The sequence below is a fragment of the Dipodomys merriami genome, unplaced genomic scaffold (genome assembly GCF_024711535.1).
Source record: "Dipodomys merriami isolate MVZ:Mamm:240054 unplaced genomic scaffold, mDipMer1.0.p SCAF_5, whole genome shotgun sequence".
Taxonomy (NCBI): domain Eukaryota; kingdom Metazoa; phylum Chordata; class Mammalia; order Rodentia; family Heteromyidae; genus Dipodomys; species Dipodomys merriami.
This window is the reverse complement of record NW_027206068.1, coordinates 68,963,685-68,979,341: the sequence shown is the minus strand read 5'-3', so window position 1 is coordinate 68,979,341 and position 15,657 is coordinate 68,963,685. Positions and strand designations below refer to the sequence as shown.

Here is a 15,657-nt window from a genome sequence, read left to right as displayed (position 1 = left end):
CTGGGAAGGTGGCTCAGTGGTAGAGCACTTGCCTTGCATGCCTGAGGCTCTGGGTTTGATTCCTCAGCACCACTTAAGCAAAAAGAAAAAAGCCGGAAGTGGCTCTGTGGCTCAAGTGGTAGAGTGCTTGCCTTGAGCTGAAGAGCTGAGGGACAGCACCCAGGCCCAGAGTTCAGGCCCCACGACTGGACCCCAAAAAAAAATTAATTTGGGGGTATTCATAAAGCTATGCAACCATCACCATAATTTTAGAGCATTTTTCTTTTCTTTTCTTTCTTTTTTTTTTGTTGGTCATGGGGCTTGAACTCTGGGTCTGGGCTCTGTCCCTCAGCTCTTCAGCTCAAGGTGAGCACTCTACCACTTGAGCCACAGCACCACTTCCAGTTTTCTAGTGGTTTATTGGAGATAAGAGTCTCACAGACTTTCCTGCCCGGGCTGGCTTTGAACTGTGATCCTCAGATCTCAGCCTCCTGGGTAACTAGGATTACAGGCGTGAGCCACCAGTGCCTGGCTAGAGCATTTTCACCACATAAACAAGGCTGTGTTCCATGCCCTATGTTTTCAGCTTCCATTTCACCAACTACCAAGCTACTTTAGTACTCCGTGGGTTGGCAGATTTGCAACATTTCATATAAAAGGAATCATATATTATGTGCTCGTGTGTGTGTGTGTGTGTGTGTGTGTGTGTGTGTGTGTGTGTGTGTGTGTGTGTGTGTGTGTGTGTGTGTGTGTGTGTGTGCTGGAACTGGGGCTTGCACTCAGGGCATGGATGCTGCCTCTTAGCTTTTTCCCTCAAGGCTGGCACTCTATCACTTGAGCCACAGCTCCACTTTCAGCCTTTTGCGAGGTTAATGGGAGATAAAAGTCTCACAGAATTTCTTTCCTAGGCTGGTTTTGAACCTTAATCTTCTCAGCCTCTTGAGAAGCTAGGATTAATAGGTATGAGCCACAGTACCTGGCTAATGTATACTTTTGTTGTTGTTGTTGTTGGTCGTGGGGCTTGAACTCTGGGCATGGGTGCTGTCCCTGCACCCTTCAACTCAAGGTGAGCCGTCTACCATTTGAGCCATAGTGCCACTTCTGGTTTTCACATAGTTAATTGGAGATGAGTCTCATGGGGACTTATCAGCTCCCGGTTGGCTTTGAACCGTGTCTCAGATCTCAGCCTTCTGAGTAGCTAGGATTTCAGGTATGAGCCACCAGAGCCTGGATGAACTTTATTTCTTTTGTGGCTAAATATTCCATTGAATAGATATACCAACCTTATTTACATATTCATCAGCTGATGACTGGGTTGTTTCTCCTTTTTGAGCCTTATGTACAATATTTCTGTGAGTATTCTTGTAGAAGAACATATATGGACATGTTTTTATTTCTTTTATCATTACTGATGCATTATTACTGTGATTAATTACGTTTGTGCTTATGCATTGCAGGACAGAATGTAAATGGCTAATTTCCTTACGCTGACCTTCCCAGAAGGTTATGAATGAAAGTTATTTCCTGCTTACTGCCCTTAGAAAAAAGTCAGGCTGTCCCCAAGGAGCCTGACCCTGTGGGGTCAGATCCCGAAGTTACTGTCCCCAGAGGATCCTGGGTAGAAGTTGTGCATCTGTCTTGAGAGGTGACCATCACAGGTGATTTTAGTTGAAGAGCAGTTTGGGTGCTGCATTTGAAAAGATACAAATCAGAGTATAAATTCCCATGTGTGAAACACCCAGAGCATGGGCCCTACCCTTGATCTGTACCCCAGCCCTGCGGGGATCTCAGCAGAACTCTATTCAACTAGGCTCTTCTTTTTTTTTTTTTTTTTTTTGGGTGGGGGGGGTGCAGCCGTTAGGCCTGAACTCTGATCCTGGGCGCTGTCCCTCAGCTCGTCAGCTCAAGTCTAGCGCTCTACCACTTGAGGCATAGCACCACTTCCAGCTTTTTTCTTTTTGCTTATGTGTTGCTGAGGAATCGAACCCAGGGCTTCAGGCATGCACAAGTGCTCTACCACTGAGCCACCTTCCCAGCCCTCAACTAGGCTCTAAAGTTATGCTAGAAACATTTGTTTAAAACAATCACATCTTTTTTTTTTTTTTTTTTTTTTCAGACATGAGGCTTGAACTCAGGACCTGGGCACTGCCCTGAACTCTTTTTGCTCAAGGCTAGTGCTCTAACACTTGAAGACACTTCCAGTTTTCTGGTGGTTAATTGGAGCTAAGATTCTCACAGACTTTCCCTTCGAAGTTGGCCTTGAACCGTGATCCTCAGATCTCAGCCTCCTGAGTAGCTAGGATGACAAGCATGAGCCACAGGCACCCAGCCATGCTTTATTTCTTAAAAAATTATTTCCCCACCAGGCTGGGAATGTGGCTTAGTGGTAGAGTGCTTACCTGGCATGCATGAAGCCCTGAGTTTGATTCCTCAGTACCACATAAACAGAAAAAGCTGGAAGTGGCTCTGTGGCTCCATATGGTAGAGTGCTAGCCTTGAGCAAAAGAAGCTCAAAAGAAAGAAAAAGAAAAGAAGCAAAAGAAAGAAAATGAAAGAGAGAGAGAGAGAGAGAGAGAGAGAGAGAGAGAGAGAGAAGCCGGGTGCTAGTGGCTCATGCCTGTCATCCTAGCTACTCAAGAGGCTGAGATCTGAGGATCACTGTTCAAAGCCAGCCCAGGCAAGAATGTCCGTGAGACTCTTATCTCCAGTAAACCACTCAAAAACTGGAAATGGCGCTGTAGCTCCAGTGGTAGAGTACTAGCCTTGAGGTGAAGAGCTGAGGGACAGTGCCCAGACCCAGAGTTCAAGCCCCACAACTGACAACAACAAAAGCCATTTATCTAAATCATGCTATTAAACCATACCATAGTAGTACTGGCGTGCTTCATGTTTGTTCCTTGTGATTCCAGCAAGCTCATACTAACCTTTATCATACCGACATCAATGTTATCAAGCGTTCCCACACTGTCATTTAGTGGCCTTGTGCAAGGAAAGCCACTAATTCACACTTTTTCCACCTTTACCCTCCACACAGTGGTGAATCCAAGGGCATCCTGTGGCTGTATTGCCACACAGCCAACAGCTGAGGGGAAAATTCATCATTTGCAAATCTTTTTTTTTTTTTGGTCCGGTCGTGGGGCCTGAACTCTGGGCCTGGGCGCTGTCCCTCAGCTCTTCAGCTCAAGGCTAGCGCTCTACCACTTGAGCCACAGCGCCACTTCTGGCTTTTTTTCTTTTTGCTTATGTGGTGCTGGGGAATCGAACCCAGGTCCTCATGCATGCAAGGCAAGCGCTCTACCACTGAGCCACCTTCCCAGCCCAATGATTTGCAAATCTTGTCCACTGCAAAAATGTGTCCCCAAGCTACTAAGTTGTCTAGAACAGGACGTTGTACAGATGTGAGAGAAGCTAGAAGGTGTATAGGCTGAGACATTGCACAGGTGTGAAAGAAGCCGCAGGGTGTGTAGGATGGGACATTGTACAGAGGTGACAGAAGCTGTCCTGGGTGTAGGGGCTGAGGACGAGGCGTCTTCAGCCAAGAGCATCAGCACTTGGAGTCTCGGCTTCATTGTTGGTTTGCTCTAACCACAGACTCCCCCTCCCCCCCCCCCCCCCCCCCCCGGCCTCATTTGTCAAACAAACTGACAGGTGTAGGTAGGGAAAATACTGATCAGGTGGTTCAAAAGAAACTTTGTTGTCAGTTGCTAAGTATTTATGACCAGAGAAAATCTTTTGTTGGTATCAGTATGAGGCTTAAACTGGACTCTTGGCTTGTTTGCTCAGGGCTTGGGCGCTGTCCCTGAGCTTTTGCAAGGCAAGCGCTCTACCACTGAGCCACCTTCCCAGCCCCTGTCACTGAGCTTTTGTGCTCAAGGATAGTGCTTTACCACCTTGAGCCACAGCATCATTTCTGACTTTTTGGTAGTTAATTGGAAATAAGAGACTCACATACTTTCCTGCCCAGGCTGCAGATCTCAGCCTCCTGAGTAGCTAGGGTTACAGGCATGAGCTGGTGGCACTTGACTAATTATTCATTTTGATAGGATGGCTTGGAGTGGCCCCCCACAAGAATGTTCTGAACTCTCGTGGGGTTTTGATTGATGGTGACCATGAAGGAGGTGATTCATGCGGTACATGGGCAACAGAAAATTTGTTGTCACTGGTCACTTACAAAAAGAAGTCTGGGAGCCTGGCACTGGATGTATCAGATATTATATATACATATAAATGTGTATATATATTATATATACATACATATATACATGCAATCTGGAGCTATGAAGGTTTCTTCAGCTTTTGAAGTAAACAAGGATCTCACTGTGAGATAAAGTGTGTGTGTGTGTGTGTGTGAGAGAGAGAGAGAGAGAGAGAGAGAGAGGAGAGAGATTGATCACAGGTAACTAGTTCAAATCTCTACCACCAGCGTATCTTCTTTACCTGAGTCCTCCCGTCAATGTGATTTGGGGACAGTGTATTTTACACTAATCCATTTTAGCAAGAAGTCAATCAGGATTAGAGTGGTAAATAGCTGTAAATGTTCGAATTTTTAAGGCATTGAAAGTATTTTTCTGGGACTGGGAAGGCGGCTCAGTGGTAGCGTGCTTGCCTTCTATGCATTAGGTCCTGGGTTTGATTCCTCACAACCACATAAGCAGAAAAAGCTGGAGGTGGTGCTGTGGCTCAAGTGGTAGAGTGCTAGCCTTGAGATGAACAGCTGAGAGACAGCGCCCAGGCCCAGGCCCCACGACCAACAAGAAAAAATTAGAAAGAAAATATTTTTCTGCAAATTCATAGCAATGTTTAAACATACAAAAAACAAAAAAACAGCTGGGCTCCAGTAGCTCATGACTGTAATCCTAGTTACTCAAGAGGCTGAGATCTGAGGATCAAGGTTCAAAGCCAACCTGGGCAGGAAAGTCTGTGAGACTCTATCTCCAATAAACCACTCAGTAAACCAGAAGTGGAGCTGTGGTTCAAGTGGTTGAGCGCTCGCCTTGGGCTGAAGAGCTCAGGGACAGCGCCCAATCCCAGAGTTCAATTCCCACCACCACCCAAAAAACCCCCCAAAACCAACAACCCTATATGCTCTATGTACCCATCTTCCAGCTTCAAAATTTTATATGATGTCTTAAGTCTTAGGTTATTATTACTGATGATTAAAATTATTAGTAATAAGCCCATCTGATTCATGGAATGTTCTCTTTTTCTTGTTGTTGTTATTGGTTGTGGGGCCTGAACTCTGGGCCGGGGCGCTGTCCCTCAGTTCTTCAGCTCAAGACTAGCACTCTACCACTTGAGCCACAGCACCACTTCTGGCTTTTTCTGCTTATGTGGTACTGAGGAATCAAACCCAGGGCCTCATACATACAAGGCAAGCGCTCTACCACTGAGCCACCTTCCCAGTCCATGGGATGTTCTCTTTCTGTGACAAGCAACTGAGTAGGAAAATGCGTTGCTGTTTTCATTCATTCATTATCCTTCTTGGTAAATAGTCTGAATCACAAGGCTGGATTGTCTAGGAAGAAAGGGAATGCTGGTTTGTACAAAAGAAATTATGAAGGGCTATTTCTTTGTGACTTAGTACTGGGGCTTGACCTCAGGGGCTTGAATTTGCTGGGCAAGCATTCTGTCACTGGAGCACCCACTTCCGTCCTTTGTAGTTTAGTTTGCAGCTGGAGTCTTGCACTAAGTTAGCTGGAGTTGGCCTCAGACCTTGATTCTGCTACCTCTACCTATATATGTCTGGGATTACAGATGAAAGCTGCTGCACTTGGTCTAAAGCTTGTTTGAGCTAGTGTCTCATTAATTTTTGCCTCAAGTAACTTCCAACCTCCATCCTCCTACCTCCCACTCTTGAGTAGCTAGGATTATAGGCCTAGGCCATCATGCCGGTCCACCTAAGGCCTTTGCCATATTTAAATGCAGATTCCAGGCCAGCCCTAGAGAGGTGCTCAGAAATCTGAGCAGGTTGCCAGGTTAACTAGAACAGATCCTCCGTGGACCACCCTTTAGGAAATGGCTCTCTTTCTCTCCCAGGCTTGTAGAATGATAATAAAGTGTGTCCCCGTCATTAAAGTTACTGAGGACCCCCAGCTAGAGCATGGGGCCAGGCCTGTCACCTACGTTAGTGTTTGTTCACCAGAGGCAAACAGGAAAAGGCAAACAGGAGCAGCGTCTTCAGTACCTCCGTGAATTCACAAGCGCTGGTGCTGGCTACAGATAGGGGGCCTTTCGGGATCCTCAGTTCCAATTTCTAAAGCCCATTGACTTGCTCTAAGAATGTGGTTTTCCTGGAGTGGTGGTTTTATTTATTTTTTTAACTTTTGTGCTAGTAGTGGGGCTTGAACTCAGGGTGTGGGTGCTGAAAAGTTTTTTTTTTTTTTTTTTCTCACAAAGCTGGCACTCTACCACTTGAGCCACAGGTCCATTTTTCTGGCCTTTTGTTGGGGGGAAAGAGGTAGTTAATTGGGGAGACGAGTCTCTTGAATTTTCCTTAGGCTGGCTTTGAATTTCCATCTTTAGCTGTCAGCCTCCTGAGTACCTGGATTACAGGCGTCAGCCACTGGCACCTGGCTTGGAGTGGTGGCTTTAGTATGGGGAGTTTCTTGAGAATGGCACGTCTGAGGTCACCCGTGGCTCTCTGTGCATCGATAACAATGGGCTCTGATCCTTTGGGGACCCGGACGGAGCCTGGGCTCATCTGGGAGTGCCTCCCGGCGTCTGCCCCAGCATAGCGGTGCAGAGGCGCCAGCCTGAGCCGTGAGGTGGGGCGGCCCTGGATGTCATAGCTGGAGCTGGACGGGAGGGGCCGGGTCTGTGCGAGCGGGAGTGCACACTGGCGGGGAGGGGCCGCCCTGCCTGGGCTCCAGCGTGGCCCTCTGCCAGATGAGGACAGAAGGGCAGTGTCTGTGGACCCAGCCACGTGGAAGGGCTCCAGAAGCTTCAGCTGTGCCCGGCATTATGAGACAGACAATGAGTTCCTTCCTGTCCCTGAAAGGCCTTCCAGGCTTGCCTGTATCAGGAGCCAGCCTCAGTTACAACATAGGTCTACCCCAGAATGTACGCTCCTCTATTGTTTGGTGGTGGTGGTGGTAGTGGTTGTAGGGCTTGAACTCAGGGCCTCGATGCTATTCCTGAGCTCTTAAGACTAGTGCTCTTGAGCCACGGTGCCACTTCGGTTTTCTTTTCTTTTTTTTTTTTTTTTAATTGTGAAAATACTGTACAGAGGGGTTACAATTACATGGGCAAGACAATGAGTACATTTCTTATCAAGCATTGTAGCCTCCTCCTTTGTTTCCCCTTCCCATCCCCATCCTCTCCCCCCCCCCATCACTTCGGTTTTCTTGAGTGGTTTATTGGAGATAAGAGTCTCAAAGAGTCTCACAGACTTTCCTGCCAGAGCTGGCTTTGAACCACCATCTTGAGATCTCAGCCTCCTGAGTAGCTAAGATTACAGGCATGAGCCACCAATGCCTGGCTGTTGCTGAGGTCTTTTGCTCAAGACTAACGCTGTACCACTTGGAGCCACAGTTGCACTTCTAGTTTTTAGGAGGTTAATTGGAGATAAGAGTATCATAGCCTTCCTGCCAGAGCTGGCTTTGAACTGCCATCTTGAGATCTCAGCCTCCTGAGTAGCTAGGATGACAGGCGTGAGTCACCAGTGCCTCCAAGCTGTGGTATTGTTTGCTGAGCTGCTTGGGCAGGCCCAAGCTTTAAGTCCTCTTCTCTGCACATAGCCGGCCTGGTGGACCTTGTCTCTTCCTTCCTTGCCTGTTTGGATCATGGTTTCCTGCTTCACTTTCTATAATAGGCTCCTAGCTCCCTTCTCGGTCTCTTCCTCTATGGCCTCCCCTCTCCTTGTTCCGCAAAGTTCATTGATATCTTGGTGGTGGACACCATGCCCAGGCTAAACATCGGGCAGCCACGTGTCACCTGACAGCTGGAGCAACCTGGGAGAGGACGGAGGAGTTGGGGGAAAGGGACTTTGGGAAGTTCCATGGAAAAAAAATGTGAGTTGCTGGGTGCTGGTGGCTCACACCTATAATCCTAGCTGCTCGGGAGGCTGACATCTGAGGTTCACAGTTCGAAGCCAGCCTGGGCAGGAAAGTCTGTGTAAAACTCTTTTTGTGTGTGTGTGGGGGGGGGTGTCCCGGTCGTGGGGCCTGAACTCTGGGCCTGGGCACTGTCCCTCAGCTCTTCAGCTCCAGGCTAGCGCTCTACCACTTGAGCCACAGCGCCACTTCCGGCTTTTTTCTTTTTGCTTATGTGGTGTTGAGGAATCGAAATCAGGGCCTCAGGCATGCAAGGCAAGCGCTCTACTGAGCTAACTTCCCAGCTCCTGTGTGAAACTCTTTATTTCTAATAAACTCAGAAAAAGCCCCGAGTAGCTCTGTGGCTGAAGTGATAGAATGCTTGCCTTGAGCAAAAGAATCTCAGGGACAGCACCCAGGCCCTGAGTTCAAGCCCCAGGATCAGCACACACACCAAAAGGAAAAAGAAATGTGAGTTGCTGGATCTCAGTACCGCTGGTCAAGAGACAGCACCTGTCCACCGGGAGTGGCTGACGGGGTGATGACACTTTCCCAAACGGCTGGTCATCTCCCATGGCTTCATCATCTGGGCAGTTCCGAGGGGCTGCTATTGAAGCATCGTGCCTATCAGTTGTTTCTGTCCATCTGGATGGGAGCCCCAGGTATCCTGAATCTACCACTTTGGCACCAAGATGTGTTTGGCACCCTGCAGTCTGTGGCTAGGTGCACACATACACATGTGCGTGCATATGTGTGCACGTGTGTGTATGCCAGTTCTGGGGCTTCAACGCAGGTCCTGTACACTGTCCTCGAGCTTTTTTGCTCAAGGGTAGCACTCTACCACTTGAGCCACAGCCCTACTTCTGGCTTTTTGGTGGCAAATGGGAGGTAAGAGGCTCATGAACTTGCCTGCCCAGGCTGGTTTTGAACCGTGGTCCTCAGATGTCAGCCTACTGAATAGCTAGGATTGCAGGTATGAGCTAACTGGCGCTGAGCTTATCCTTGGTTTTGTATTCCAGTTTCAGTAACTTGTAGTTACCTGAACACAGTATAAATAGATGTGTGTGTGTGTGTGTGTGTGTGTGTGTGTGTGTGTGTGTGTGTGTGTGTGTGTGTGTGTGTGTGTGTGCGCAACATGTGTGTGGTGCATGCTAGTAACTGGGGCTTGAACTAGGTCTCACACTCTTACCTTTTTTGCTCAAGGCTGGCACTTTGCCACATATAGCTTTTTCCTGGTTAATTGGAAATAAGAGTCTCACAGATTTATTTATTTATTTATTTTTGCCCAAGCTGGTTTCAAACCACATCTTTATATCTCAGCTTTCTGAGTAGCTGGGATTACAGAGGTGAGCCACAGTGCCTGGTTCAACTAGATAGTTCTAGAAAGACCACATTCACAGACTGTTGTGTTTTGTTGTTGTGATTTTGGTACCAGTCCTGTGGCCTGATCTCAGGGCCTGGGCGCTGTCCCTGAGCTTTTTTACTCAAGGCTAGTGCTCTACCACTTGAGCCACAGCTAGTGGAGCCAGAAGTGTCTGCCTTTTGGTGATTAGTTGGAGTTAAAAGTCTCAAAGACTTTCCTGCCCGGGCTGCCTCCAAACTGTGATCCTCAGATCTCAGCCTCCTGAATAGCTAGGATTACAGGTATAAGCCACCAGTGCCCAGACATATAACTTTTATTACAGTATGCTGTTACTTATGCAATATTTATTTCTCTTTCTTTCTTTTCTTTTTTTCTTTTTTGCCAGTCCTTGGACTTGAACTGAGGGCTTGGGCACTATTCCTGAGCTGCTGCTGCTGCTGCTTCTTCCTCTTCTTCTTGGTTCAAGGCTAGCACTCTACCACTTGAGCCACAGCTTCACTTTTGGCTTTTGGGGTGCTTTATTGGAGATAAGAGACTCACAGACTTTTCTGCCTGGGCTGGCTTTGAATCACGATCCCCAGATCTCAGCCTCCTGAGTAGCTAGGATTACAGGTGTGAGCCACCAACGCCTGGCTCAGATGTCTTAATTCACAGGTTAGCCTTCATTGTAGGCACACTCAGGTAGTAAAGTCTATTTGTAGGCCCTACCCCGACCTTGAAAGAAATCCGTAGTGGATAAGGAGGAGTTACAGTGTGTTTTGTTTGTTTTGGTTGTTGTTGACATTTGCAAAAAGGTCTATGAAGGGATTGTTGGGGGAGGGGGGTCTGAGGGGGGGCTCTGGGTCATGCCTGCCTCCTCCTGGGGGAGGGATCGTAAACGGTGCCACCGCCCCACCTCCCCCATAGAAGCTGTCAGGAATCATGTGGGGTCAGGGCCTGGATGGGCTCCTCTGGGACAGGGCTGACGGCTCACTGAGTGTGCACCCCTGTCCCCCCAGGCCATCTGGAGCCTTTCCACATGCTGACGTGATGACCGTGTGCAGGCCGGCCCAGGGCAGCCTCAGACAGGCCGCAGACCTGAGCTCCAGACTGTCTGACAGGTAAGAGTCCCTTCTCTCTGGGGGTCGAGGTTGACCAGGCTCCTTAATGGCTTTCCTTTCCCCATTGTCCTTCCTCCTTCCTAAGCCCACTTCCTGAACTAAGGAAGTGTTAGTCTCATCACCCTCCTGTATCTGCTACCTGAACTACTCTCTCAAGACCACAGGCCAAATCCTCAAGCTGCCTTTCAGGTTTTCTCCTTACTAGGATTCACAGCTATTTACTCATCCTTGAGCCCCAAATCTGTGTAGCTGAATCCGTCTATAAGATCAGCCTTCCCAGCAGGGCACAGGTAGCTTACACCCGTAATCCTAGCTACTCAGGAGGCTGAGATCTGAGGTTGGTGGTTCAAAGAAACTCCGAGAGACTCTGATCTCCAGTTAATCAGCCAAAAGCTGGAAGTGGTAGAGCAGCAGCCTTGAGTGAATAGTCACGTGAGTACTTTGTTTTTCTTTTTGTTGGTTGTGGGGCTTGAACTCTGGGCCTGGGTGCTGTCCCTCAGCTCTTCAGCTCAAGGCTAGCACTCTACCACTTGAGCCACAGTGCCACTTTCAGTTTTCTGGTCTATTGCAGATAAGAGTCTCATGGACTTTCCTTCCCCAGGCTGGCTTTGAACCGCAATCCTCAGATCTCAGCCTCCTGAGTAGCTAGGATTACAGGCGTGAGCCACCAGTGCCCAGCCCATGTGAGCATATTTTAAGCACAAGTACTGGCGCACATGCACGCCCTTGCGCTCGCGCACGCGCAAGAGCGCACACACACACACACACACCACCACCAACAACAACAATCAGCAGCAGCAGCAGCAGCCTTCTCCTGCAGCCTTCTCCTCCCAAATGGAGCCTTCTCTCTGTTAGTGATGTGGTCTGCCCAGCAGGTGCAGTCACTAAGTTGGACTGGGCTCTTGCCACGCCCTGGCCCTGCCCCCAGCCCTTTCCATGCTGTAGAATCCTGGAAGCGGGCTATCACTCTCCTGGGCACGGCAATTGCACGGATGAGGTATTCTGGCCTGGGAGTTACTTAAAGCTATGGCTGCACCACCCTCCCCCCTCTTGCGTGGGCTCAGAAAGCCAACAAGGCCGTCCAGCCAGGTAGCCATTCCTCTCATTCCGGCTCAGTGACCACGAAGCAGCGCTTAGGGGTTTGCAATTTTTGACAATAGTTATAATGGTCACAGCAATACTATCTGTGCAACCAAGAGTTATAATGGAGGCTGGGAGGGTGGGGGCATGGCACAAGTGGTAGAGAATCTGCCGAGCAATCACAAAACCCCCTAAACTGGCCACCCCTCAAAAAACGAGTTCTAATGAATGCTGTGCTTAGCTAGGCACATTGATGCATTAGTTCATCCATTCATTCAGAAATGTGTGTTTATTGATTACCTACCATGTCACCAAAAACAGTGAGGAAGATCAACTTGGCCTGTGTATTTGGAAAGTTCCAGTCTAGAGAAGGGTCATAGAGTTCTTACTTTGAGAAAAGAAGCCTACAGACACTAGCGGCTCATGCCTGAAACTCTAGATTCTCAAGAGGCTGAGTCCTGAAGATCATGGTTTGCATCCAGCCTAGGCAGGAAACTCCATGAGACTACTGTTTTTTGTTTGTTGTTTTTGTCAGTGGTGGGGCTTGAACTCTGGGCCGGGGCGCTGTCCCTCAGCTCTTTAGTTCAAGGCGAGCGCTCTACTGCTTGAGCTACAGTGCCACTTCCGGTTTTCTGGTTTATTGGAGATAAGAGTTTCACGGACTTTCCTACCTGGGCTGGCTTTGAACCGCGAACCTCAGATCTCTAGCTAGGATGACAGGCGTGAGCCACCGGCGCGGGTGTCTGTCCTCTCTTGTAGGGATGGGTAACATTTTATTCTGCAAGAGCTGTTTTCATGCGCTCTTAGCTTGTATTGATGTTTATGTTATTGTGAGAAATCTAGGTTTACTGAGCTTTGAGTTCCCTACAGTTTCTGCAGGGCCAGATCACATGATTACCCAGGCTAAACCCCACCTGCTCCTGGCGCTGTGAGAACAGAAACTGAGTTTTTCCTTTTGAACCCTCAGTAAAAGAGAAACAGGTCAGGCACCGGTGGGTCATACCTGTAATCCCAGCTCCTCAGGAGGCTGAGATCTGAGGATCGGTTTGAAGCCAGCACGGGCAGAATAAACTCTTATCTTCAATAAACTACTCAAAAAAGCTGGAAGTGGCACTGTGGCTCAAGTGGTAGAGAGCTAGCCTTGAGCACAAAGAGGCTCAGAAAGAGCACCTAGGTCCTGAGTTCAAGCCCCAGGATTGGAGAGAGAGAGGGAGAGGGTGGAAGGGAGAGGGAAGGAGAAGGAGAGAGGGAGGGGCAGAGAGAGAGAAACAGCCTGATTGTACCACTCCCTAAAATCTGAATCCAGTGGTGGCAGGCCTATTAAAATTGTGTTTTGGGCTGGGAAGGTGGCTCAGTGGTAGAGTGCTTGCCCCACATGCAGGAGGCCCTGGGTTCGATTCCTCAGTACCACATAAACAGAAAAAGCCAGAAGTGGCACTGTGGCTCAAGTGGTAACGTGCTAGCCTTGAGCTGAAGAGCTGAGGGACAACGCCCAGGCCCAGAGTTCAGGCCCCATGACTAGCAAAAAAAAAAAAAAATTGTGTTTCATTTTGTAAGCACTCTGTGATGAATCCTACTTATTTCAGTAAGGAATTCTGCTTTGATAGGCATGGAAACTGTGTTTGAAAAAAACCAAAAGTTTGCATTTTCACAAGTTTCTAATTTATGCTGTGCAACCAAGAATAGATGGATAATTTGTGTTGCCACTGTCTCAAGTGAGGGAGAAATCTTTACATAAACATCCGGCTATTTTGGAATGGAAAGTTCTAGTAACAGAGTGCATGTAATCACTAATTATTCATCCCTCTCTGTGAATTTGAACTGAACTGTCTGAATCCCTATGCAGTCAGCAATATAGAGACTCAGAAAATGTGCCCAGGACACTGGGCTGGTGTTTTCTAATTTCTACACATCTTGTCTCTATTCTCAATCATTACCTTTGCTGGTGGAAGGATATTTTGCATTTCAAACCACAGATTTTTCTCATTCAATGAGTTTTAAAATGTTTTTCCTTTTTTTTTTTTAAGTTTGTGAAAGTACTAGTACTTGAACTCAGGGCCTTATACTCATGTTTGTCTTTTTCATTCAAGACTGGCTCTCTACTGCTTGAGCTATACCTCCGCTTCCAGCTCTTTGCTGGCTAATTAGAGATAAGAGTCTCCTAGGTTTGGGCTGGGAAGGTGGCTCAGTGGTAGAGTGCTTGCCTAGCATGCATGAAGCCCTGGGTTTGATTCCTTAGTACCACATACACAAAAAAAGCCTGAAGTGGCACTGTGGCTCAAGTGGTAGAGTGCTAGCCTTGAGAACAGAGAGGATCAGGGACAGCGCCCAAGCCCTGAGTTCAAGCCCCAGGACTGACAACAAAAAAACAAAAAGAGTCTCCTAGGTTTGTCTGCGATAGGTTGGCTTCAAACCTCTATTGTCAGACGTCAGCCTCCTGAGGAGCCAGGAGCAGGAGCCACCCTTGCCCAGAAAAAGAAAAAAAAGTTTTTCTTTAAAAATAATGTTTTAGCATCTTCAGGGTACTAATAAATAACTTTAAAAAATTTTCACTTTGCCAGGCACCAGTGCCTCATGCTGTAATCCTAGCTACTGAGGAGGCTGAGATCTGAGGCTCTCAGTTCAAAGCCAGCCCAGGCAGGAAAGTCTGAGACTCTTATCTCCAATAAATCACCAGAAAACCAGAAGTGGCGATGTGGCTCAAGTGGTAGAGTGCTTGCCTTGAGCTGAAGAGCTGAGGGACAGCGCCCAGGCCCAGAGTTCAAGCCCCACAACTGACCAAAAAAAAAATCTCACTGGCAGGCATCTAACCCCACCTTAGGCTCTAGGCCACGGAAGTTTTTTTTCTGCCCTGCCCCTCACACAAGCCTTAGCTGGATACAATCTCTGCACAACTTGATCTGCGTCTGGTGCCACTGAGGAACGCACACTTTCATTTGATTCGACTTCATGGAGTCACCTGCAGCTAGTGGTGACAGTACTAGACAGGGCATCTTGAGTACGTCTCTGTGTTTATTCCCACCCTCATTCACGAGCTAAGTACTGGTGTCCTCCGGCTCTGCCTGCAGGGGCTACATTGGGGGAGGGGAGGGGGAAATCTGGGAGAGGCCATTGCAGGAGGCCACAAGCTCCTAAGGAGGTTTGTGTGTACCCAACGCAGTGTGGCCTTGCGCTCTGCGCTCTGCACACTTATCAATCCCAGACTCTGCAAAAATGGCATGGTTGTGGTATTGTTTCAGGGTGTGTGTGTGTGTGTGTGTGTGTGTGTGTGTTGTGGTATTGTTTCAGGGTGTGTGTGTGTGTGTGTGTGTGTGTGTGTGTGTGTGTGTGTATGTGTGTGTGTGTGTGCGTGTGTGTGTGTGTCCTGGGGCTGCCTGAGCTTTCCTGCTCAAAGCTAGAGCTCTACCACTTGATCCATAGCTCCACTTCCAGCTTTTTTGGTAATTAATGAGAGCCAAATCTCTTCAACATTTCCTACCAGGCTGGCTACAAACTGCGATCCTCAGATCTCAGCTTCCTGATTGGCTAGGATTATAGATACAAGCCACCACTGTCCAGCTTGTTTCAGGTTTTGTTTGTTTGTTTGTTTTGTCTTGGAGGGATTGAACTCAGGGCCTGGGCGCTGCCCTGAGCTCCTCAGCTCAAGGCTAGTGCTCTACCACTTGAGCTCTACCACAGCGCCACTTCCAGTTTTCCGGTGGTTAATTGGAGATAAGAGTCTCACAGGGAATTTCCTGCCCAGGCTGGCTTTGAACCACAATCCTTATATCTCAGCCCCCTGTGTAGCTAGGATTACAGGTATGAGCCACTAGTAACCAGCTTTGTTTCAATTTTTTAAAGTCATTCCAAAGAACCACCCATGAATGATGAACGCAGGGAGAGAGAGAGGGAGGGAAAGAAGTGGGGAGAAAATGCTCCTGTTTTTATCAGGGGAAAACAAATGACAATTATCAATTTTATTATCAATTTATTGTGCCCTCACAGTTTACCATATACTTTATATAGTCTGGCCTATAAAGTGTATATAGTTATTATAAGTATATTGTTATTAGTCCCATGTTACAGAGAGGAAAACTTAGTTTAGAGGACTTAACCATTTAACACC

At 47.9% G+C, this 15,657-nt stretch overlaps 1 protein-coding gene across 3 annotated transcripts in view; it reads left to right on the top strand.

Moving 5' to 3' along the window:
• Positions 1 to 15,657, top strand: part of Dennd2a (DENN domain containing 2A) — a 75,073-nt gene that overhangs the window by 13,128 nt on the left and 46,288 nt on the right. For all 3 annotated transcript variants that reach the window (XM_069996910.1, XM_069996911.1, XM_069996909.1), the window contains exon 2: positions 10,371 to 10,472. The gene's annotated coding sequence lies outside the window, so the exon portion shown is untranslated. The remainder of the gene's footprint in view (positions 1 to 10,370; positions 10,473 to 15,657) is intronic.